This window comes from Zophobas morio, unplaced genomic scaffold (assembly GCF_036711695.1).
Source record: "Zophobas morio isolate AGI-343-1 ecotype UQ-CSIRO unplaced genomic scaffold, CSIRO_AGI_Zmor_V1 ptg000005l, whole genome shotgun sequence".
Lineage (NCBI taxonomy): Eukaryota > Metazoa > Arthropoda > Insecta > Coleoptera > Tenebrionidae > Zophobas > Zophobas morio.
In genome coordinates this window covers 5,704,576-5,729,470 of record NW_026972110.1, presented here as the reverse complement: position 1 = coordinate 5,729,470, position 24,895 = coordinate 5,704,576, and the positions used below count along the sequence as shown (strand labels likewise).

Genomic DNA, 24,895 nt, shown 5'->3' with positions numbered 1-24,895 from the left:
AATAAAGTGCGTATCTTTATTTATCTCTGTACAAAATATTGTAACCTAGATTTTCAAAATAACCCTGTTGCGATTTTTTATGATTACTAAAAAAAATCAAGAAAATTGCAATAACTTGACAACGTCGCGTCAGAATTTCGAAAATAAACTATGGTTATGAAGTTTAAAAAGGGGCCAATCACTTTATAAAAAATATGTAGGCTATTCTGTTTGAAAAAATTAAGTTGTGTGTGACGCCTTAACAATAGAACACTCTGTACATTTGAAAATAATTTTGGTATATGGCAACCAAAGAGGTGAACAACTTTAGTATAACACTTTTTTTTTCTGTATCTAATAAGTAATCAGTGGTATATAGAGTGCTATATTTGAACATTCTATATACCTATGAGTATTAATTTATTGTTGTGATTACTTTTGTTAGGAAATGTAAAATTAACACAAATTAACACAAAAAAGTATAACTTTGGCTAATTTAACTCAGTACGTTTTACAACAGTGAGAAAGTAGGACAAATTTTATAGTAGATAGTTCCGTAATCATTCAAATTTGATATATCTGTGAACTTTTATTTTATTAATGTTTGACATCTAGTAGGGTATGCATTTTGCTTGTAACTTGGTACCACTGACAGATAGTCAAGTTCAATTTGAAATTTGACGTTTGATGTCAAAGTCGCGCGTTGCTATGATTATGCTTTTTGATGCAGTGATGCTCAGGAAGTACCAACTGATTTTAAAAATGCATGATATATTAGACATCATACATTAATGAAAGTCCTGCATATTACGTTAGATTTTACTGGAAAATTAACATTTATACCATAATTTAGGGAGGTTTTAGGTGAAAGAGTATTGTATTTTCAGGGTTATAGGAAAATCTGATAAAATAAAAATAAAATGTTCCACTATAATTTTTTTTGAGACCCTCTGCAAGTAGAGACCCGTTTCTACACATTTTAGATACAATTTAACTAGCAAAAGTTTTTGTAGTGGATAAAGAGATAAATTTTAGTTAGCCTACGATAACCATAAGAGTTTGTAAAATTTTGTAGTTTTTAAGTTAAATTGACGAATACAAGTAGAGACGTGGTACAAACTCAAAATACATACGGCAGATTGGTATATCTACACACAGGTCGCTAGAATGTATGGAAACGGTTAAATGTCTTGAGAATCAGTTGTACAAATCAACTGAAATAAGGTATCCGAAACAAAGTATGGTATTGCTATTAAAAAAATTCAAGTTGGCCTTGCGTCTCGAAAACAAATGAAGCAAAAAAAATTTTTTTTAATGAATAATTAGAGCATAACTTCTTGTACACCAATAGCTAATTTCAGGTGATTTGTACAATTGGTTCTCAAGATATTTAACCGTTTCATCATCATGAGACATTTAATAAGTGATGCTTTTACTCATCATTTTAAGATCGTATTTTATATATTTCTAGAAGTACGATATATGTATACATTATGTGAGATTTATTAAAATTTTCCTTTTTTATTTAAATTCACTTTCAACACAGATGTCACTCGCAAACTTTGGCTTTTAAATCGTTAAAATATACCCCTGTTGAAATATGAGTTAATCCCTATTCAGCTACTGTATAAATTATATTGATTTAATCCTGTTCAAAGTAAAGGCTTCAGTCTATTGATCTTAATCGACACCTGACCAAAGTTGCCGCAATGCGATTATTTGATTTCCGATTAATAGATTATCGGGCTCGTAATTAATGAAACAATTAATTTAAGGTAGTGGGTATGAATGTAACTATAATCACACTGTTTCACTCTTGAGCCATAATGTTGACTGTAATTTTATGTAGGTAATAGATTAAGACGAAAATTGGAAACGATGAATTCCCTTATTTGTATGTAAAGTAGTCTTCAGTTAGGTTGTTATCGGAGGTAGAGCAGCACATTTGGTGGGAAACGCAGAAAAGCATGATATACGGTATTACTGGTGTGAAAAACGTAGGAAAATACTTTTTAGTGCATTTAAAATATCATTTAAGTCCCATTTTTCATTTTAACCCTTATAAATAGGTTCCTTGATGAGTTCTGGGAAAAAATTCACACGTTTACGAGAAGGGGAAATATATTATGAATTTACAGTAGCCTTGGGGGAAATACAAAACAATACAAAAGACGCAGGTGAAGTGGAACTTTACATCTGAATCACTTTTAAAAATATCTAGAGGCTCATTCGGCTGCTTTAAAATGGGTAAAAATAGCACACACTCTTTTTGACACATTTATGTCAATGTTACTTTTATCGATTCTGCACCCACCTAAAGAAGATGTCTTTTCATATGGTGACACTCTAATAAATGGAGGTACAACATTAATTTTGACGAAAGGTTAACAAGACAAGCACAAACGCACTTTATAAGTATTATAATTGTGCACTTATGTCTTAGCTGTCTAATTTTTACGTTGACTCTGTTTGCTTAACGAATGTCATAATGTCATAAATATTAAGAAAAAACTTGCAGCATTTGAAGTTAATAAAAAAGCAGTAGTGTTTCCATTTGTACAAAGTAATTCGAGCTAAGTGATTCTTTTAGATATATTTTTCCAAAGATTTGATAAATTTTAGATTTTTCTGCTAACGTTATATGTTTCTGTTAACATAATACGTTTCTGCACCTAGCTTTTTTATACTTGTATCTTATCGAGACTTCATTATTAAATAATTCTTATAAATTATAACGTTAATGTTTCACCCTTGTACTCCATTTATCTTTAGCATTATTTAAAAGTGTATATCAATTGTAAAATATTTGTTCTTTTTTTTTAACATATGAATTTTGAATTAAGAACTTTTTTAAGGCAATGATAAAAAAATCAGATTTTATACGTTTGTGTTTTTGGGAACTTTCCAGACTTTCACCAAATTCTGACCGTTTTTTTCCGAAATCCTCCTGACCGCTCGAAATATTTCTTGTTTTTTTTTTCTTTATTTATTATCTTTTTCGTCATTTTCTTGACACAGTTTTCCTTTGCAATATCCATCTATTTAATTTTATTTGCTCTTAAATTTGAACATAAATATTTTAAAATTTTATAAGATGACAAGCACGTGAAAAATATTTTTGGTGTTTTAAATATTTCGCGTCACCTCTTATAAACAGTATATGCCTTATTGTTATTTTGACGGTTCAAGTTTTAAAAATTTGTTACGCCGCATCCAAAGTCAGGATGTCTGTAAAGTCAAAAATGACAAAACTAAAAAAAGTAAGATTACAATAAAAGAGTTTACAGTTTGTGACAGTGGAATTACATTGACGTCCAAGATTTTGTGCCCCGATTGTATATTTCTGTTTCAAATATTCATTAAATGCACGCATGTAAGACCCAGTCACATTAGTTTGAAGTAAAGTGACTAGATCTATTATTACTATTATTTAAAAAAAATATGGCAAATTACTTGTGCCTGGACGTGGAAAGAGAAGATTTTAACATATGTGCTAAACAAGGATAGTATGAGAATAGTGATTTTAGTAGGCTTGGTACCAGTGTAGAACCTGTTAAAAAAATGTAGCTGGTAGCAGCAGTTGGAGAGAGAATCACGAAGTAAAACTGTATAAATTTTGTACTGAATCGACTGTGTACACATTGGGCCATTGTAGCTCAAAATGATGCTAAAACTGGCTTTTCTTTAAAACTCGGCACCGTAGCAGTAAATACGATAAAGTTCACAGAGGTTAATTTGAGAGAAGCTACAACTTTCTCACTTGTAAGTCAGCCTAGTCACATGGGACGGAACGGAACACTGTGATTCGTTGCAACACTTCTTTCTTAACAAAACATAGAACTGCAATGACAAGTTTACAGGATTGCCATAATGACAAAAAAAGTACCTGCCGTTAAAAAACTCGGAAAGTAGGAAGGACAGAGATATATTTCTACCTCAATCGCCACACAATGAGATCCACTGAATTTCTATTTCAGTTTAGTTGTAGCTAGAATTCTAGTAATGCCGAAACGTGTTGACAAATATTTTGTGTGGTTTCGGTGGTTGAGAAATAAACGTTATAATACTACAGCGCACCAAGTGGTCAAAAAAGATTTATGTAAAATCCAGTCACATTATTTAGAACTATAGTGTGGCATTTAATGAATATTTGACAACAGGTACTTATTATGGTGATCTTGTATGCTTGTTATTTATTAGGTCGCAATTAGGTATGATGACACTTTGAAAAAGTATAAAAAATATGTATGTTATAAAAATATATTGCACATTAGAAGTTTCCCAATTATGTAAACTTATTCAAAATTAATTTCGTCCTTTAATTCCTTTAAAGTTTAGGATTTTTGTTGTTGTCAACTTCTACTTCTCGTTACAAGCAATTGGTGTTCATTACATTGTCGTTTATGGAAACTAACCAGTGAAAATTAGTGTTCCTGACTATTAGTGGTTCATTGAAAGCAATCTATGTACTACATGTCTGCCTGTGAAAATAAAATAACAACTACCAACCTCCTTAGCGTTGTTGTTCCTTTGTCCTGTGCACAAGGGTTGTTTCACATTGAAAAACGTCAACCTAGATTTATTTACAGGAATATTTTCATTTATCTTATTCGTACTGTTCAGTCAAACAACCTCTTACATCGCTTTAGTAGATACATCTAGCCCATTTTCTTTTCACACCCAAAACATTTTTGGAAAATAAATATTTTGACATGTTTCATGTGTTTCGTGGTGTTGAAAATTTTAAAAATGCAGGTGCAATGAATCGTGGAGAGGAAAACTGTCCAGACCTTTGCCTAACTCTTTTTCTATGTACAAAATTGGAACACTAGTTCGAAGACTTCACTTATTATGACACATTGTTTATGGCTATTAGCGTACCATTTGTGTAAGCAGAATATCATTACATTGTGTTGCATTATGATACTACCAATTTGAACACATTTTAGGTAATTCACACGTGCATATATGCATTAGCTTAAATGAGCTTTTAATGCACCAGAATTTTGTTTCTATCCAATATTTAGCAGTTGGAATATTTTCAGGCTCTGTTTTTCCAGAACTGATTACCTTTAACTGATAATAATAATTAGTTATGAGGAAATCTGTTATTGCATTAGTATTCTACGATAATAGTTTTTACATTATTTTAGAACAATCTAATTACGCATGCATTGTTTAATTAAGGTAATTAAGGTATATTAGAAATCAACAAGAGTTTGGCATTTTCTTCTTTTTTGATGCATTAATACATATAAAATAAACTATTGTCACTGTAATAACCTGACCGATGTGATATAATCTGCATTCTGCACAGACAATAAGCAGCCGAAAGCCAAAATGTTAGCTACATTTTTGACAACCGTACTTAATTTAATAGTTGCATGGCTTATGGCGATCTTTTATCATAAATTGTATTAAAATGGGTCACGTGTAGGGATTATTTCTTGAAGAGGTAAATAGTACATACATTGTAATCAATGCATTGTGATAAGGTTTTCACAGAAAGGTTTATCTTTGTTCTAAACACTCTGTTACAAGTAATGTCTGGATTTTTTCATGTTTGAGGTGGTTTAACCCCCAGGGGCCAACCCTACAAATCGATTGTAATTCCATCTAGCGATTTTAACGTCCGGATTAACACATAAATGTGATTTGGTGGAAAATTATACAAATATCTTGACAGTGGTAAGCGAAATCGTAATTTTATTCGTGGATTTTCTTATAAATATATTATTAAGAATGATTTGAAAATTTTAAATTTAAAACAGATAAATAACTTGTGTTTAGAAAACGCGTGATTTTGTATAATACGTGTTAAAATCTATACTATATACTCGTTGATGTCACCGGTTACGCTGTCAATGTTTTCAAAACAATCAGTTTTTAGAATATTTTAAATGTTCGAAATTATCGTTCTATACACCTATGATTAACTGTATTTATTATGCTGTATCAACAGTCATAAAAGTTAGAACAATAGTGAAAACATGGAGAGGATAATTTTATTTGAAATAGTAGTAGTAATAATAAGAATAACAAAAATATATAAGAAAATATTTCAAACAATAATATAAATTTAAAAAAATATACGTAAATTATTAATTTATTTCCCAAGTTCAGAAATCCTCTGAAAAATTAATATTTCAAAATTAGTACTTTTAAGAATTAATGCAGAATATTTGAAATGCCTATTTATCTTCTACCTACATAGAATTAGCAGAACAACTTTGCTGCACACTAGTACAATAAAAATGCCATCATCACAGTAAATTGGATCTTTGATTTTACTCATAAAACACCGAAGTTCAAAAAATGCATAGCTACCATTTGATTAAACCTTAAAGAGTTTCAGCTGTGCTGCTGCGCATCATCATGATGTTATAGCGTTACAATGTAATTTAGCAGTCAATAAACGGCACATCCATTGATACTCAAATTTTATCGGTTTGTAAATTGCAAATTACATTTCATTGCATACATTTCTGTAGATAGTCTGTTTTGCAGTCTGTAGCGAAATAACACAAAGCCATGACACACCTCAACGACAGCGAGATAAGCGAAACATTTCGGTTTGTACTTACTACAAAGTAGTTACATACCGTGTTTTAGATGTACACAACGGTTGTAATGAAATTTCCTGTATTTTGCTTTATAGTTTATTTTAGAGTTTTCCCTGGTGCATTTTCTAGTCAGGAATGTAGCTGCTGACGTCAGTGGTCGCCGCGAGCTAGAAAAATAATAAGATATTCCGTTGTGTCTCTGGAGTGTACGAAGAACTTTGGGTTGAAGGGAGAAGCAAACTTTTCTTGAGAGAGATGTTTAGAAAAATCAGATAAAAGAAACATATGAGCACGTACAAGTTAGTTTAATAGTGTCATGGCATGGTTTCTGGCCAGCACTGAGATACGAAGATGCCGTCATTGTGGACCGTAATCTTTAGATAGTGTAGCCTGCAATGAACTTTGTATAAATCTTGTGTGATTAGTTGGTATTGTTTTATTTTTATTTACGGCAGTAAAAAGTCGAGGTTGTGAGTTATTTGAAACTCTATACAAGAGTCCTCCCACATAGAAAACAATAGCCTATCTTATAATAAGACTGAAGAGATCCTACAATGAAATATAATGAACCAACTTTCATTGTGTACCGAGGCCACTGAAATCTACAAAGAGCACACGACGTTTCTAAATAAGTATGGTTAAAAGCCGCATCGAATTTGTGTGACAATTTATGTTTGATTATGCTATTTAACAGTCAACCTAAACTTATCAGTAATTAGTTTTCTAATTTCTGTTCTTGTTTCTTAATACTGAAGATTTATTTGTGGTGTCGTTAATTTTTGAGCAACAGTTAAGGAAATATAGGGTTTCTGGTTTTCGTTTTGTCGTGGCGTGTTTGATTTTTTAAAACAGTCATCTGCGAAACTATAGAGCCGATGCTGTAAGGTTTTAACAAAAATGACAAAATGCTCAAAATTTGTCTTCTCTAAAAAAGTGATTATAGTGTTTCAAAATATTTTAAATTTTGTATGTCAGTAATTTTAAAGTTACACAATTCGTTTCGCCTAGGACTACCAGCCATACCATTAGCATTACCTAAAAATTATCATTTTTGCATGCGTAATATTATTAAAAATCTAAATATTTAACTTTACTAAGTAAAAATACTTGTTATCTGAGCATGCTTCAAGAATTTTGTTCTTGGGTGAAACTTTTTGCCTACTATTTTGTTTTTTTGGATATTTACTTACGCCAACATTATGTTTCGTCAAACTAAACTAAAAGTACTTTTCTGAGAGATTTTTTGTGGCGTTTGAGGTTGGTTCTTCTATTTCAGTGGATTCCATACAGTCAAATGGTTTTTAGCACTTTCGACGTTTTTACATGAGTCAACTAATCAACTAAGTTTTAAAAAAGCGTAACAACTGCTACAACTAATAAATAAATTTTGATGCTCTGATTCATGGAAAAAAAAAGTGTAAAACAATGTCGACTTTCGTATATGTACGTATTCATCTGCTTAATTTTCTATTTGTAAGGCTAACATTATTACATCTAATGGCGTTACGTGTTTCTTGGTATCGAATACGGCATTCCATTTTTCTTCGAAATACATTCTTCTTGTTCATATCGATTAAGGAGTTCACTAGAAACTTGAATGCGCCTTTGTTTCTGTTCTAAACAAAGCAATCTTGGAACCCATCTTGCACAAACTTTTCTACATTTCAGTCCGTCGTGAATGGTTTTTTCAACACTACTCGCTCTCATTTGCAGGTCTGCAACTTTACGTACACAAATTTGTTGATCATAGTGTATCAACTCATTTATTTGTTGAATATTTATGAACTTCAGTAAGCGCAGACTGCGCAGATATAGGACGTCTAGTGTGGAAAATTCTTTATGTATATTCTATCTTCTTTAGACTATTTCCACCGATCGAACACTTACAAAGGGTATGTTCCCCAAATTTTTGGTGAAGTCCTCACTGGGATTTATTTTGTTGGAAATTGGTTGTTCAGTAATTGTTGTAACCAATAAACAACAAGAATGGCAGTGGTAACTACGGAAGAGGGAGCTTCTAAACAATTCATTTTATTATTGAAAAAATGCATTGAATAAAGATTGAATCATTTTTTCGTCTCCTAGAACAAAATTCCTGTATAAATTTGTAGTGGCAAAAAGTTACACTCGCAACAAAACTTTCGTTGCACTAGGGCGTTCACAAAGATTTGCAACAGTCGCAATTCCACAAACGACGATTCCCATGTTATTCTGAATAGTACTTTAGATAAAACAGGTGATATTTTTGAAGCCTTGAGATGTGTAACACTGTCGCCGTCGTGTGATTAGATAAAAGAAGGAAGAAAAAGACAAATGTGAAAACCCGCTGCTCTGTGCCTGATTTTTCGTCTAGTTTTCTAGCAGCAACGTCTTGTTGTAAATCGATATAATGTACCCCACATAATTGGACGACTTTCATACTTTCCGCAATAAAATAATTCGTACAAAACTATGTAATGTTTATACGCGAAACTCTCAAATAAATTTCTTGTGACTATTTTCAGCACGCCTACAACCGACTAGCAGATTGTCGTTAAAAGCGCCCATACTTTGACAAAGACCTGTGCTTCGTTAAAGACGCAGTTGAAAGTCGTGTTTTCTTTGGTCCATGTCGTGTTTGATGGGTCGAACCTTGCCTGCAACAAAAGTAACAAATGATACATTTATTTAGAGATTATTGAACGAAATCCAATAATAAATTAAGTAAATATTATTTATTTCTAGTACATATGTTACAAGGAAAGCTGGAAATGCAGTGAATGTCGATGCTTCGATAATATGAACAGCTTTGACTAGGAAATGTTAGCTTTCCCTAGGAACTGTAACATTTACTGATGCTCTCTAGGAAAAGTTGACTGGTATCTAGAGATTGTGGTTTCAAAAGGTAAACATTAACTAACATACAAATATTACAAAAACTACAATTTTAATTGCAGTAAATTTCCAAAAAGGTAAAAAATAAACAAAAGAATTTTATTTATAATAAATATATGACAAAAAACGTACATAAACTACTATACTCAATGAACAAAGAGCTAAAAAAACTAAAACATTTTATTTGTGATAATTATAGACATAATATGATTTTGAGGTTATGTTCACAATCACTGACACACTGACAACATCATAGAGAAGAAAGGTACACATTTACTAACGTTCGGTAGTAATTGTTAGCATTGACTAAGAAACATGGGGCGGGAACTTCAAAGGATTGAAATGGGCATGCGTTTTAGTACGGGGAACAGTCCACGAGAGGCGCTGGCGGCATGTTTTTAAATTTAAAACAATATCTATGAAAATAATAAATAAAAGCGCTTCGGTTACTTTGACAACTTGAAACGTCAAAAATTAATTATCGTCTCGATTCCCGTGCTTTCCCAACCGTTCTGTTCTGCTATCTTGGTCTTTGAGCCACAGTTTTTCGATTAATTTGCTCTGTTAGTTTTGTTTTCGTTACTTTTATATATATTTTTGGTGTTCGCGTTCTCTTTATTCTTGTTTTGTGTTGCTGTTTGGTGTTTCTTGTTTTACTGTTTGTTCCCCGTTCAATTAAGGACTTTATAAGGTAAAAATATTTGTTTAATTTGAAGATATGGAATTTTATTATTAACTATTGCAGTTAGAGGATGGTGAAGTACCGCAAGTGTGCCGTTGTAACCTGCGATGATCGCCAATCCCCGCGACATCGCTTTCCAAATCCCCGTAAATTCAAAAGCCGTTTTGAACGATGGATTGAGCTTTGCGGAGATAAAGATCTTCATGTTAAGAATGCAGACCTGGTGTATCGCTCCCACCGTATTTGTGACAGGCATTTTCTTGTGGAAGATCGGTCGTCTAATATGTTACTGAAAAAGGATGTGTTGCCAAGTCTTTTTTTGCCTCTCCATTTTCCTGTATCAGATTCAAATTTAGATCCTGTTTCTTCTCAAGAAGACACGGTTGCAGGTAAAATTTACATATTTACGTATTTCTCTCTTTTTCATGGTGAAATAAAAACTACATTTTGGCGAATCTACAATTATTTATTACTGCAGACCCCATAAATGATCCCGCTTCCGAGCAAATCAGTCCCGATTCCATCCCAGTTCCATCCTTGAGTGAAAGACGCGTTTTAAAAAGATCATCAAGCTCTGCATTGGTTAACGAAGTTCCTTCAAAAATCTTAAAAATCGCAGGAGTTACGTACAGCAAAGAGCTTCCTGAAGAAGCAAAAAAACTTTACAATTTAACAAAAAAACTTAGGAGAAAGGTATGTCGCCTTACAAAAACCAAAATTTTTGATAAAAAAAAGCAATTGACAAAAATTTCGAAAGAAGAACTAGTTGAAAAGGTGACAGCGCCTTTGAATCGGACGGTTGCAAATTTCGTAAAGACCCAGATTAGATTAGCCGATGTGCATCCTAATGGTAGAAGATATACGTTGGATGACAAAATTATGGGTCTCATCTTGAACAAACAAAGTAACAGAGCATATAAACTCTTTTCTAAAATATTTCCTATGCCTTCGAAAAAAACTATAATGGCCTTACTCAATAGAATACCGATTAAAGCGGGTTACAATGAGGCACTATTTGACAACTTAAAAGCAAAAGTTAAAGGCTTAAAACAGCAGGAAAAACTATGTGTCCTAATGTTTGACGAAATTTCCATAGAACCACATATATCGTTGAACACGCATTCAAAAGAGTTTGAAGGGTTTGAGGATTTTGGAGAGAAAAAGAGCGAAAAAATTGCTGATAGGGCTCTCGTTTTCATGATTAAGGGTATAAAAAGGGAATGGAAACAGCCCCTTCTGTACACCTTCTCCAGCGGTCCGGTGAAAACAATAGATTTGGCGAGAATAATTAAACAAGTTGTAAAACAATGTCAAGACGCAGGATTAAAAATTATAGCCTCAGTAAGTGACCAAGGGACGAATAATCAGGCAGTGATTAATTTTTTAATGAAATCTTCTATTGGAACTAATGTTCAAATTGGAGACAAAATCAAATTTTTTAAAATTAACGAGCAGAAAATAATCCACATATATGATCCTCCGCATCTTCTTAAAGGAATTCGCAATAATGTCTTAAAATATAAACTAATTTGGAAAATACAAGACAAAGAACCATTAAGTGCGCAATGGTCAGACATCCAGAAAGCATACCAACTAGACAAGTGTTCGACCGATCTACGTGCTATGCCAAAACTTACCGAGGGTCATGTTAATCCCAAAAAAATTAGGAAAATGAAGGTCTCATGTGCTGCACAAGTTTTTAGCCATACAGTTGCATCGGTTCTGGGACTAATGACAAAAATTGGAGACAGTGGCTTAGACGAGGAAGCGATTGGCACTTCTAAGGTCCTTAGTTTTTTTAACAAATTGTTTGATAGTGTAAACGGAAGGGTGTTAAAGCCCATGAAAAGGAATTTTTTGAGATGTGCAGTAACAGAACGATCCAAACATTTAAAGTTCTGGCAATGCGCGAGAAATAATCTACGAAATATGCATTTTGAGAAAGGAGGCAAAAAGTTTATCCCGCCAAGTTTAAAAAATTGGGAAATCACCTTAAATGGATTCGAAGAAATTTTCAAAATTTTGAAAAGTCATGGTTTAACGTTTTTTAAGCCTCGGGTTTTCAATCAAGACCCGTTAGAAAATTTTTTCGGCCAAATTCGTCAACAAGGAGCTCGAAATACAAATCCTACGGTTACCCAATTTAAAAATCATTTTAAAACTCTTTTATTTAATAATTTAACTACCACTCATTCTATTTCTGCAAATTGTGAAATTGATAATTCCGAAGAAATTCTAACGTCCGTCAGACAATTTATAACGCAAGGCCTATCTGAAGATGACGAAACCGAAGAAATAGAAACAATTGACGAAAATTTATTGATTAACCCGGGACCGGAATTTTCTTATATAGATAAAATTAGCATGGGCTACGTAAGTGGTTTTGTTGTTAAACAATTGAAAGGAATAGAAACATGCATAAAATGCGAAAAAAATTTAACAACAGTAAACAAAAATGAGTGGCATGATCTGGTTGTTGCGAAAGAATTTAAAGATTCGGTTCCCAATCAATTGAAATATTGTACTCCGAAGCTTATTATAGGTTTAAGTTCTTGTTATCACGTGCTACAAAAACTAACACCAAAATATTGCTTCAAAAAATCTGGATATGAAATATTGAAAAATTCTGTGAAAATGAATGTGAACTTCGAATTTAACGATAATTGTGAACATATGTGGGACATCAAAGAATTTCTAATATCAAAATTCACAGAGTTAGTTTGTTATAATTGGGCCGCTGGTATTAATAAAGTTCTCAGTGGCAAAGATGAACGAAACCGCCATCGAAACCACGACGCCATATATATCGCAGCCAAGAAATATTACGAAAAAAGAAAAAAAAAGTGAGTAAACATTGAACATTGTTGAACATTATACATATAAATTCTGTAATTAAAAAAATTAAAGCTAATTTTCTGAAATATGCATGTTGTTTTATTAAAAAAATTATGTGGAACAAAAATTAAAATAAAAACCCAGCAGGCTGTAACCCTGGTTTTGTTGGGGAACAGCCCACCAGAGGCCGCTGCTTTCTCTGTCCTTTTGTCAGTATAAGGAGTTGCCTATCTATTACAAATATTATTATTATATTATCTATGCTAAGAAACTTATTCTTGTAACTTCACATTTTTATTCCCTAACTTTCACGTCACGTTTTAGTAAAACCTAACTTTGCTTTCACTGCAACATATACAAGTCAGAGTCACGCCAACGTTGACTACACAGGTGTCTGGAATCGTTTCATTTGTTATCAGTATTTCACTTTACAAGCAAGTTAAGGTAAAGAGAATAGGCAATACTGTTACAAAATGAACGTTAGAATGAAACTACTTACATCGGTAATGTTGTTACTGTGGATATCATTAGGAAGGTACATTGGAAGATATTGAAAATTAATTTTACATTGTTAAAAACAATAGCAGCAGCAATTCGTAAACAGTTTTATTCAGTGAACAGAAATAAGGGATATGAAGATGAAACAAAGAAAATACATATATAACACCAACAGTTATATTTTATAATTATCAAAACCAAAGAGCTACATACCCTTTTCCTGTAAGCAAAGTGAGTAGATATTATATAAATTCCAATGATACAGAGTGAGACAACATCGCGCAGGCGAAGTCAGATTTTTGGAGCGCCAAGTTAAAATTAACCAATGGGCAACAGATTACGCATGTGTTTCCGGTTGCATTCTGTCAAAGCGGTTTGTTGTCACAGGCCTTTGCTCTGCTGCCGTAGTGCCGGATACTATTTCCAACGTGGTTTTGAAGATGCGTGCGCACGGAAAGTCACTATGGAAGTTTTACGATCTTACAGGAAAAGGGTCAATACTTAAAGAAATAGAGATAGCTACTAAATGTCAAAGACTACTATGAAATTGTATTATTATAGTTACGTTTTGAATTTTTTAAGCGAGGAGCTTGTCGTGAATAATCCTGTATATTGTATGAAAAATGTAGAAAAAATTTTCAACAACAAAAAACAAATAAAATCATTGTTCTTGACGATGACTCTCAGTATTCCCAATTAGTTAGTTATTAGATTTCTCATTTCCCATTAAAATTCTGGGATTCAAAGTGATGTATGCGTGTGTTCGTAGTTATAATAACACATTCTTTTTTCTATTGAACTATTCCTGTTCGATCTATTGATCCTATTAATATTTTCTGTTTTTTGTAGAATAATATTTTGAAATCGACACTCATCACATTCGAAACTTTTGTGGCAATATACAAAGATGTGTTATAAGTTTGTACGAAATTGCAGTAGCAGAGTTGCTTACTACACATAGTTATGAACAATGTTAGCATTTAGCAAATAAGAATTTCTAAGGTCACTGTAGTAAGACAGAGTCTATCCATTGGGCCTGGAATACTCAGATGTATAAAACATCAAAGATAAATATATTATTTCTTAAAAAATCGGCTTTAATTTATGTCACCGTGGCACGAACGCGAATAAGAATTTAAAATGTTCGTTTCCAACAACAGTAACCGTAATTCATGGAAAAGTAGTATTTGGAATTTTTATCTTTGTCTTTGTTCATTGGTAGCCAAATATTAGCTAGATAAAAAAAAACATTCACAAATCAAGAAACAATTGTTGACAATCTGAAAAACTCGATAATCTTTTGTATCAACCATAAGAAAAAAAAACTGCACTTACCTATGTTAACTTATAAATCATATTTTTATTAAACACACAAAGGCATCCATTAAAACCACAACACTTTGTCGCGTGCTCTTACAGCCACGTTTTGTAACACAAAGTGTGTTCTAATAAAAAACAGTTGACAAATACTCTCGGATATGTGAAACATTTTTCACTCGAGGTATTATGAAACAAAAAAAAATCATTTCTGGCTGATATGTTGCAATTGTGGCGTAACTGGTACACAGTGGCAGACTTAGATTTAATGCATATCTTAAAAGAACTTTAGAGTTGAACAATTCTATCGTTAATAAATAATAGTTTAAAAAACTAAAAAAACACGCTTTTATTGCTAATCGAACTAAAAACTAGAAAATAATTTTTAATGACAGAGTTTAATATTACAGTAGTAAAAGATCAAACAATCAATCATAATAAATCACCTCAAATTAAAATTATAATAAAATTTAAGTTATTAACAGAATAATTCAATTCAGAGTAAAAAGCGTGGGGTGCTTGATATTTTAAATATTACAATCATTCTATTGGCAACTATCTATGAGAGGATAGTTATGAACCGCAGTAAAATGCACCCCACGCTTTTTACTCTGAATTGAATTATTCTGTTAATAACTTAAATTTTATTATAATTTTAATTTGAGGTGATTTATTATGATTGATTGTTTGATCTTTTACTACTGTAATATTAAACTCTGTCATTAAAAATTATTTTCTAGTTTTTAGTTCGATTAGCAATAAAAGCGTGTTTTTTTAGTTTTTTAAACTATTATTTATTTTTCATTTTTTAGTCTGCGACAAATTCATAAATTGGGGAATTAATTAGCATGCGCAGATCGCGCGCTAGCTTTATCTCTTTTACTCCACTACACAGGATCCATAAAAGAATTTATAAATCCTGGCGGTCCTAATAAGGATAATGGGAAACTGTTATCAAATTAATGCATTGTCATCGATCCTTGAGACGTGTGCAAAGTTTCAAGATGATCAGACTTTTAGAAACCGATGAAAATTAAGCTCAAAGATTCCGTTACATACATACATACAACCCAAGCTAATAAAAGCGTGATAAAAATCTTACTTTGAACCAATCATTCATTAAAAACGAGCTTATATTGTTAACTTCTTCAAAATATATTCCATATAAGTGAGGTTACTGCCATATTTTGGGCACTCTGTGTGGGTGACGGCCAGTAAATTGGAGCCTTTTTTACTTTCCGAGCGCAATCAGCGAAATTATTATAATAGGATTCATCGGACGAATGGCTAATGTCATATTTCATGAGTCCTAGAGTATGAAAAAATAGATCCTCCTGCTCCGTCTATCTGTCGTATGTGTGTGTCGATTTTTATTAGACAGAAAATTTACGAAAATACTGAACCAGTTGTTGTCAAATTTTGTATGTGAATTAAGAATATCATATAGATAGCCAAACGCTAACAAAATTTATCTAATCATCCCCACCTAAAATTTGGCAACGTTTCTTCAAATTTTGAATATTAAACATTATTTTAATGTTGTAAAATAATATACTCCTACACTTGTGGTTTGTGAGTCAGCCTTGATTTTTAATCACAATTGTTTTACAATAATGTTTGTGGTTTTTATAACCAATAGCTCGCGCTTAGAGAGTTCGAATGTCATTCTCGTCGTCATATTTTTTTTAATTTGCAGAGATAATAAAAACAAATGCAAAATCAATTTTTATAATCTTTCAAAGAATCGCGATTCGTTGGACCGTATTTCAGAGGCGAGGGAAATTCTATCGAAATAACCTTCGATAAATTTTTTTGCTCTCTGAGTAAAAGTAAGTTAAATATTTTTTTACTTATAGGAGTTAGTATAAAATAAAAAGCATTTTGCAAAATCAAATGTTAAAATTTTTCGAATAAACCTGATTTGTTCGATTGTATTTAATGTAAGAGATGGTGGAATTTGTGTCTAAATAACCCCAAAGTGTGTTGTACAATAGGATTGTTTTATTAAGGATTTTGTTAATTTGTTAACCTGCGGCGCTGAACGAAAGCTAAGAGAAAAAATATTGTTATTGATATATCGTTTTTAAGAAAATCTGATGTGTTTTCCTGGTATTTCAAATGTTTTACAATATGGAACTTTGTATCTGCAGTTGTAGGTTGTCTTTCATGTCTGTCTGCCTGTTGGAAATGTTTAAAAAAATATTTTCTGAAACTATCTGTCCATTCCGTCCAAAAAAATTATGATATCGCAAAAGGATTTATTTGAAATGTGTACGGTTTTGTCATTAAATTAAGTTTGAACATGTCAATTTTACAATTTATTTCAGAAACTGCACAATAATGCTACTATTACATTAAAAAAATTTGTAGATGGACATTCAAAGAAAATGTTTTCAGAAAAGTTTTAAAGTTTCCTGTTAATGAACCTGCTAAAATGTCGTGTGTTAAGATACAATACATACATTTACACTAATAGTAGCATTAAGAATGTTGTGAGTTCATTACTGTATACTACTTGAAAATGTTAAATTTTTTATTCTTTGACAAAAATGTTTCAACGGCGTGCTTGAATGACGTACTGAGAAAAGTTACTTTTTTGCGTTTCTATGCTCAACTGTTGCTCCTACAAATTTGTAATCCGTCATGTTCGTCAAGAAATCTTTTAATATTCCATTTTCCAAACTAAGCTGTTTCTGGTCATTTATAGTTGTCCGTTTTGAATTTGATTTAGCATAATTTTATATATGTTATAAATCTAAATATCACGTCCATATTCAGGCCAAGCAAAAGAAAAAATCACGTTCATAAAATACGTCGGAAGTTCTCATATTTTTCAAACCTTTTTTTTCTTGCGACTCGCATATGGCTATCTACTCATATAAATAACTATTAGTCTGTTTCGGGAGAATGTAAAGTTCGCTTAAATAAAGAAATCGTAAAGGTCGTACTAAAAATTTTAAACAAAGCCGAAGCGTTATGCTTTATTTAATTGAGTGTCAGATTTAAATGATTGAATATAAATACATACATACACTCTCACGAATTTATCACCAAGATTGTCAAAGCGTCTCATACAAAATCAATACAGTTACTTTTACATGTAATCAGCCATCGAGTTTTTAATCTGCGCAAGAGAAGAGAAAAATCAAGGTAGGGTTTATTAGTTGTCCAGGTGTATATTTTATATGCCTTACCTGTTGAGTAAGGCATACCGCTAGCGGAGACATGGCACAGATAAACCGGTAATATCCGCTTTGTGGTTCCGGTTCGAAATGCTCGTCCGTGTTTTTCACATTGTTCTTTTGGGTCTCCGTCTTTTTATCTTACTTATTTTAGCTCAGCTCGACTACCAGTTTTTGTGTGTTCTGTGTTCATCAAGATTTTCTCTAGACGAACAGTGGTGCTTGTGTTAAAACCCTGTTACAATTCTTAGACTTACTTGACAACTGAAATGCTGACTTTTTTCCAATAACAGTTCCAAACCAGCCACAATTAGCTTCGTAATAGAGGCTTTGAAAATACTACAATGTTTTTTAACACAAATGTGACGATATTTCATTTTTGAGTATAGAGATTTATTCTCAGGGTATTAGCACAATTTTATTATAATTTCCCAAGTGCAATGATTGTTTCCGGACTTTTTTTCTAATGCATTCCAATAATGTATTAGTGAGTGGAACACGAGGGCCTAATTAAATTACTGGAATGCATGAGAAAAAATTTCAGAGGATCAATCATTGCACGAGGGCAAATTCGGTAAAAAAATCGTACACGACCCAGAACACAGTTACGCCATCTCCATTTAGACAATTTCATTCAAATTAATTCATCAAGATAATAAAAGTATTCTTAGCAATCTGCAACCAATTATTAGTTATAATTAGGGCCCGGATTTTAGGTCACAAAAAACGACGAAAAAGGCACCTAAAATAGGCTTTAAAAAACTTCAAATTAGGTTATAAAAATGTTGAAATAGGTTCAAATAGGTTGTAACAAATCCGAAATCTTCAAAATTTCAAAGCAACTAAAACAATTTTTTTTTGTCTTTATATTGTTTAACATAATACATATATTTAAAGTTTTGAATATACTCGTAATACTATATATAATAAATAATTTATTCAAGCGGCCATACGCATCACAAACTATATATCGCTCTAGATTTTCACATGTCATTAATGTGCGATTATCTGCAAAAATATTTTTTAAACATGAAAATAGTTATTTGTACAATAAGATAGGAAAAGTGACATTTTTCCACATTCTAGACATGAGATTTTTGATCGAGACGAAGTCGAGATCAAAAACATGTCGTGAAATTACCGCAAAACAGCAAATTTAGAACGTTTTAGGTCACAAAAATTAGTTTTAGGTCACATACTCTCATTTTAGGCAATTAGGCAATTATAAAGTAGGCTCAAATAACGTTATTTTTTGCGAAACACATTTATATCTAAGTTTTATGTAAATGCCTTAAACAGGAACAAAAAGGCAAAAAACCTAAAGTCCGGGCCCTAGTTATAATTGTGTACTTGATTTTAATGAATAATATTTCTGTACTAATGATCATCATAAAAAATGCAGCTTTTGATTTCGATTATCTGCAAAAATATTTTTTAAACATGAAAATAGTTATTTGTACAATAAGATAGGAAAAGTGACATTTTTCCACATTCTAGACATGAGATTTTTGATCGAGACGAAGTCGAGATCAAAAACATGTCGTGAAATTACCGCAAAACAGCAAATTTAGAACGTTTTAGGTCACAAAAATTAGTTTTAGGTCACATACTCTCATTTTAGGCAATTAGGCAATTATAAAGTAGGCTCAAATAACGTTATTTTTTGCGAAACACATTTATATCTAAGTTTTATGTAAATGCCTTAAACAGGAACAAAAAGGCAAAAAACCTAAAGTCCGGGCCCTAGTTATAATTGTGTACTTGATTTTAATGAATAATATTTCTGTACTAATGATCATCATAAAAAATGCAGCTTTTGATTTCGATTGACTGAAAAAATTTCCACTTATTAATCTCGGTTGGTGAGTAAGTGCTCATTAACAATGGGCATAAAGCATTAATGCATACAAATTTATGTTTAGTCCTCTATGCTTGTATTCGTTCACAATGAGCATAATGCTTAGGACATCTTTATCCTTTATGCCCATTGTGAATGAGCACTAAGGCAACAAAAGACTGAAGTTGTTTTCTCTTAGTTTTGTGGGCTTTACGAGCTTCTTGAAATGCTAAACCTTTGAATTCCGATTGTGCTCTTTAAAATATTTTTGTTAGTTTAGCACTTTTTTAAATTCCATATAGTTTTCACAACACCTTCTTTGTAATCAGACCCATCTTTTGGTTTCATCTTAAATGCCCAGTCCTTCAAAATATTCACCACTTCTTCATCGGTCGTCTCAACTCGCAGCTCGCACTTTCGCTGTAGGTACAAGGTACAATTTCATTTAATGATTCTCCTTTATAAGGTTAAGCTGAAAGATTATAATCACCTTCACAAAAATGTCCAGTGTAGACTTGAACAGGTAGACTGCAAAAGTATCAGAATCTAAATCATTAGGTACTATTAATTGTTACTGAATAGAATTTCATTCGACTGGCATTAATTGATTGTTTTTTTGTTCGTCTCTAAAGTTTAGGTATGTGCTGGGAATTAAAAGAGAGAACAATATAAACCAAACAAAAACATTAAAATTATTTTTAATAATACGAGAAAAATGCTTTATTATGTGTATTTGTTGGCATTAGCACAAAAATTTAAGGACAGTTATAAAAGCAAGGTGTTTATACTAGACTTACTCAAGAAATAGTCAACACTAAAAGGGTTCTAACTCGCGTAGATCTGTATTTAACTGTAGGTAAAGTAAACCCATTCTACTAAGTTAATGAAAAATTGTATTTTTATTAGGTACCTGAATTGTGTAATACATGTAAAAATTATAGATCGAGAAATTCAGTGAAACTAAAAAAATTGCTGAACTCTTAAGGTTAAGCACAAAAATTTTGTTACGGTTGCCAAAATGGACTTATATCCCTCGACTTTCGGTTTCTCGGCGTATTCATGTCTGTTATGCTCTGCCCACTTGTAAAACCACTAACAATAGACAGAAAGAAAGAAAATAGCAGTTACTTCACAACTAGAAACAAATAATTACCCCTATAAATGAAACTGTAATAAGAGTCTTAAGATACTTTTGTACTTATTTATTGTACTTGACTGAAGGGAATGTATTGAAGGTAAAACGTTTGAGAGTCACTGTTATTAATGTGAACTGAGTTCGCAGATTCGGTTGTGGGTAAATATTGGCAAGGTTTTGCTGTGTTTACCCTTTTTTATCAGAAAAAAGCTGGGATATCAATGCTATAGGGTCCTGTATCATTTGAGTATCGTTAACACAATTAGCAGATCTCGCCGACTGTGTTCCAGTTTCTCGACAGCATGTCGTTTTTAATAAATGAGTACGTCGATGTGCGTCGGATATCAGTGGCGCTCAATGTGTTTTATTTTTCGCTTCATTTTTTACATTAAATAGAGGTGAATTTATGAAACCAAAATCTTAATATATTTTTATGCATTTGGAACAATGAATCGTAGTTATCTTCTATTTTGTCTTTTAGTTCTAAGAGTATCGGTAAAATATTTTTTAAGATCTGTAATCACTCATTTCTGAAAAACAGTTAAAAAGGGGTGTTTGTGTTCCAAATTACTGATACATCAATATTGTAAAACGTTGTATTTACTCAGTAATGAAATATAACTTCTGACAAAGTATGTCCCAGAAATACAACAGGGGCCAACCAATTTTAGACCTCATTTTCCTGTCATTTTAAAAATTATGACGTAGTCTATGTTTTATTGTCACTTTGACGTTTGAAGTTTAAAATATTTGTCACGTTGTATCCAGTGTCAGCACCGTGCTTAGCACGCCCGCAGTGTTAAAAATGACAAAACTACAGGGGCGGCTGGTGCCACGTACACTTGTGCCCCCTCAAAATTACGTCTAAAGATACACTGGACATAGCAAAATAGTAATTTTCAATATTTAAAAAATTATCTGGAAGTTTGTGTCATAATTATCAAAACTAATTTTTTTATCTCTCTTCATTTGTATCTAATGTATCAAAACTTATACCTAAATATATTGTGTTTTGGATAATCATGACTCCTTTAGACTTTTTTGTTTACACCGTTCGCATAGCAACCGCTCCTCTAGTCGTTGTATGTGGCTGGAATCGGGTCACATTTGAAACAGTGACCGCTAGTAGTGATTCATTTTGCGCGAGTAAAATTGTTTGATTTTAAATAAAAATAATGAATTTAGTTGAATATTTAATACAAAATCGTCCTCTGTCTTACGACGACAAAATTGTATTGAAAAATTTAGGGGGAGCCACCCCCGATTTAATGATAAAAAAAAGTGTTCATGGCAAAACGAGAGACTTTCATAGATATTTTAATAGACTTAACACGTATGATACATTTTTGTGGATGTGCGGTTGTGAAAAAAATAATAAATTGTTTTGTTTTGTGTGTCTCCTCAGTAATGAGTTAAAACTAAAGGTATGGCACAAATAATTTTTACAGTAGGGAAAGCAAAGGACCCATTTTATTTTGGCCCCCATTGTATATACACAATTACATTTAAAAAAATCATCAAGCGAATAAAAATAATTCTCTAAAAGAAGTCGCTTCCAGTTTAAAACTATTGATTAGCCTGATCTTGGTAATTCTTTTTGGGAGTGAATGGTAAATCTCCAAACCCAGTATTTCTTGATTTATGCTTCCAACAAAATAAGCAACATTTTTATCATTTACTGTAACTTAATTTAATTTACTTAATAAAATTAATTAATCTTGTACCAATTTTCCTTATTTTATTAAAAATCTTATTAAAACCTGTCTGTCATTTTTGCTTTTACATTCGTCTTTTTTGACACTTGTCAGTGTGGTTTAATAACAGATATTTTAGTTCCTTTCCAAGGACGACTCGATCACAAACTATGTTGATTCCCCGATACTTGTATTTAACTGCGGAGTAGGAGACGCTAATAAATCATACCAAATAATATTTGAGGGATTTCTACGATATTTTCCCCGGCGGCTTTCCGTGGACTTCGGTAGGTTCAGTATCCTTCTTACGATTAATTTTACTTTTTGACGCATTTTCTCTTACGTACAGCATATCAAAAATGTATCTGTTAGAAGTGTAGGGGACGCACGAAAGTGGCAATCACGTGTTCTTAACTAAACTTTCGCCCTTTAAGGACAATTAAAACTATGTCCCATTTTTCAAAATATATAAATTTAAGAACAACTTTGAAACGCGCAATAAAATAACGTACTTACATTTTTTAAATGTAGACCCTACTTTTGGTATCACTATTATATGTTACAACTCCGAAGCTTTAAATAATTGGATTCTGGTTGATTAGGAAGAAGTTTAATTAGACTAACATAATAACTGAGTTTGGACTTTCAGGAAAAAGAATTAAACTTGTTATCCAGTTAGTTTAGTTTGTAGTAGGGAGTTATAGTTTCCGTGAATGCTACTACTGTATACTGAGGCAAAATATTAATACAAATAGTCCAGCATTGCGAAGGTAAATAATGTTGTGATGTGATATGTCTTTTTAATAATGATATAACAGTCAGTGCATCCAATTGCATTGTGGGAAACATACAAACGTCATTTTCTAGAAAATGTAAAGTAACCTAATGCGACAGCTTTTTACAATGTAAAATCATAATTAGCAAACGAAAATCTGTTATAGATGCAAGAAAGTACTGAATTCATTGGAAAAGGGCAAAAGTAATAATGGTTCTTTGCTGTTGGATTTCAATCAATTTAACTGACAAGACTAGCTAAACAACCAGCGGAACGGGGGCTGTATGCCACGTTTACCAAATCTAGTTGTCGAGTTACGTGCTTAAACTCGTATCTGCAGGCAAAATGTTTTAACCACCGTAAAACCGGTAATCCCACTCCATTACTTTTAGTGGCAAAAAACACGCTAGAAGAAAAGAAAAGGAGACCTTTAGCGTGCCAGATTACAATTGTTTCGCACCAAGTATTAAAAAGAAATATCGATTGTGACAACCGAAACATAATATAAAGAAAAAATCGGCGCAAGAATCGTCGGAATGCGTGATTGATGACGATTCTGGAAGTCTATTAAAACTGCATCGTGTTTATATCTTGTAAAGCTATCTTGGTTAATTTTACGATGCAGTGTTTTTTACAAGTTTTCATTTGTCATATTGCCTCAGTTTCTTATATTTCTTTAATACTGTTTAGTTACGCCCTTTGTGATATATAATATTTATATTAAGTGTGCAAATACAATAGCAAAGAATACTCTTTACAGGTTAGTTAAATTTAATAGAAAGTAGGAATACTTTTTTTACGAAAAAGTCTTTATTTAGTTAACAAGTATCTTTTTGTGATGTTGATAATTCCATGTTTTTTTACTTCCAGTCATTTTGAGGAGTGTGTAATTGCTTGTTTGGTGTTTCAGAGTTCGTGAAATACAAAAAGGTAAATTTCCATTTCTTTCTATACAAATACCTAAGAGGTGATTTAAGAACTATCGTACCAGTTTATCTGAAATTTTAAGTTTGCGTTATTTTAAGATTGTCGTGAATATGGTAAAATGCTAATGAAAACTCGTTTGTTTACTTATTTCTCTACAAAATTGATGACCCTGTCTTAAACATTTTAAAATAAGTCTTAACCAAAGTACGCAGTGTAACAATCGTCCATACCTACACCTCTTCATTCCTTTAAAAAGTTATATATTGTCTATCATGGTTGTATATGCATCATACATATGTAAAAATTAATATGTATGACAAGGTACTTTTATTTTTAAATCAACTATTGTTTTATTTTATTACTGTCGCAGTACTTGTTACTTATACTTCAGCTAATAATATGCATACAAAACTATAATTAACAACATAACCATTTTTTCTTAACCCTTCTTTTTAAAGTTTTGACACATTTGCTGCAGTATGTAATATTACTGCTGACAACCAGTCCTGGCAGGACTACCCAATTAAAGTTATTGGACCCGTTTGCAACGCTTGATTAATTTTTTAAATTTTAATTTTAATTTAAAATTCAATCGAA

General features: G+C 32.0%; 1 protein-coding gene across 4 annotated transcripts in view; it reads left to right on the top strand.

Moving 5' to 3' along the window:
- The window catches only part of LOC135122480 (uncharacterized protein), a 311,894-nt gene that overhangs the window by 46,343 nt on the left and 240,656 nt on the right, over nucleotides 1-24,895 (top strand). The window lies entirely within an intron of this gene.